Source organism: Lygodium microphyllum, chromosome 5 (genome assembly GCF_053477565.2).
Source record: "Lygodium microphyllum isolate KBCC chromosome 5, Lygodium_microphyllum_v1.1.10, whole genome shotgun sequence".
NCBI lineage: Eukaryota > Viridiplantae > Streptophyta > Polypodiopsida > Schizaeales > Lygodiaceae > Lygodium > Lygodium microphyllum.
In genome coordinates, this window is record NC_141139.1 from 7,927,568 (window position 1) to 7,929,813 (window position 2,246).

Genomic DNA, 2,246 nt, shown 5'->3' on the forward strand with positions numbered 1-2,246 from the left:
CCTCTTATACAGCAACAGAAAACCCTACTGTTTGCTTCTTTTTCTTTGTCTTTTTTTCCTACCCTACATGTATACAAATCACAAAGCAATCACCTATACTACTCCAACATGCTTTTTCAAATCCAAAAAACCAAAAACCTACTTGCTAAGGAGATCGAATACCTCTTCAAACTCGCTCGCTTCCTATCTATCTACCCCAAGCACCGCTTCGGGGAAAACCCTACTCCAATGCTTGATTCAAAGCGCGCAAGCGCTCAAGGCTTGAATCCATTGGTCCCAGCAATGGAATCAAAATGTGGAAGCTTTCACTCAACCGCCAAGACCCATGGACCGCTTATTGTTTCAAGCATTCCAAGCCGAGCACTAATGGCTACCTCTCACATAATCGACGTGCCATCCATATCTACGGGTGTAGTGAGCTTACCTCCGTGCCGTTCTTGTTACCTCCTCTCCCGTGCACTCCGGTAGCTCCACGATCCAAGTGCAAGCTTCAAGCAAGCTCGATCCTCCCGCTCCAAGCTCCAAGCTCCATTGCTGCAAGCAAGAGAAGAGAAGAGAAGAGAAGAGAAGAGAAGAAGAGAGGAGAAGATGGAGAGCTTCTCCACCCCACGGTTCCTCACCCTCACACACTCACTCCCTCACACTCTCACACTCCCTCTCTCAAGCACAAGCTCAAGCAAGCAAGAACAAGAAGAAGAAGAAGAAGAAGAGAGCTACTTTTTGCCACACACAAGAATGAGCTTTTCTTCACTTTTCAACTTTATATACAAAACCCTAAATCCCTTTTGGGCGGTCATCCCCTTTTTTACATGGCCGGCCGTAGCCTAGGCCCTTTTCCCATTGTCCTTCTATTTTCCTAGCTTCCTTTCCACTGCCCGTCTACATTTACAAATTGCACAGGTGAGAACCTGGTTCTCCTTGAATTAAACCATGATGCGCTTGCGCTCTTTTACAAAAGTTTTGACTTGCACTTTTCCTTGTGCGCCTTTCTCTCTTATTTAGGACTCTTCTCCTTGTGTGTCTTTCTCTTTGCCTTGGCCTTTGTCTTTGTCTTCTGCTTTAGCTTTTCCAAATTTTCCACCTTCGTTCGTTTGAGGGTTAACAGAGGGGTTGAGCTTCAGTAGCTCCATGCATGCTTTGAAGACCATAGAAGAATAATCTCCCAAAATTTAGCCCATAATGCCTTCTTGTGCTCCAAACCTCTTAGCTTTCCAGCGAGTTATGGGATCTATGCTGGCAACAATCTATCACAATCCTCAAAATAGAGAAACTAACCAAACACGTCTCTAGAAAATTCTATAGTTTTGGGGTTCTAAAGAGGTATACAGCCAAGAAGCAATTGCTACCTTGGACAGCGAAATGATTGCAGGGCCACCAATAGGTTAGCATGTTTCTACTTCGTTTGCATTGCCAAATATAGAGAGGACTTCCTCTTTTCTTGCTCACTCTTCTCCATCAAAGGAGCACCCATCAGTTGTGGCTCTCGATGGAGCCACTCAGCATAGATCGGCAGCATCTGGTGTTGTTACACCCTCGACTACACAAATTATTCCTTTTGTTGTATTTTCAACTCTAAATCCATCTATGCTTAGCACTCTGGGGACTCCCACTCTTCCAATCACTCAGCCAGCTCTTGCATAGATGCCTTCCATGCACGTGGATGCCCCTCCTTATCCTCTCTATCCACCTGGCCTTATTCCAAGTATGGCGCAAAAGATGCAGATTCGAAGTGGTGTTCCTTATTCACCTCTGAATCCACTAGACATACCTGCAAGAAGAGAGGGAACAGCCTTGAACAGGTGGAGCTTGTATACTTCCTCCTTCAAGCCTACAAGTAGATGCTGAGTCAAACACACTTCGTGATGGAAGTATAGAACTGAAACATTTATGAGTGCACAAGCTGCTTCAATGGTCAATCGTCACAGCTTGGATTCTCAGTCATGCCTAGGTGCTTCCAACTTCCCCCCTTCCAAGCCTTCAAATGGCTTCCTTGCCATGAGTATTTCCGAGTGTTCTCCTCCACAGGGGATCGAAAAAGATTTTCGACATGTACCAGGGCTGCATTGCCAAATCAAATTGACACACAGAGAGAGTTTCCTATAGAGCTTAAAACTACATTCCTAGATAGAATCCTTCGAAGTTGGGGATCGGATCATCACAAAAAAGGTCTCATGGCTAGTGTGGGTGTGACCAACATGAGCACTGAGGCACTTGCAAAGATCGTTGATGCCGAAGTCCTAGTGGTC

At 45.4% G+C, this 2,246-nt stretch overlaps 1 pseudogene; it reads left to right on the forward strand.

Annotated features, from left to right (window-relative positions):
* Positions 1-1,179: 1,179 nt before the first annotated feature.
* LOC148035490 (SUPPRESSOR-OF-WHITE-APRICOT/SURP RNA-binding domain containing protein 1 pseudogene) lies at positions 1,180-1,891 on the forward strand (annotated as a pseudogene).
* The last annotated feature ends 355 nt before the right edge of the window (positions 1,892-2,246 follow it).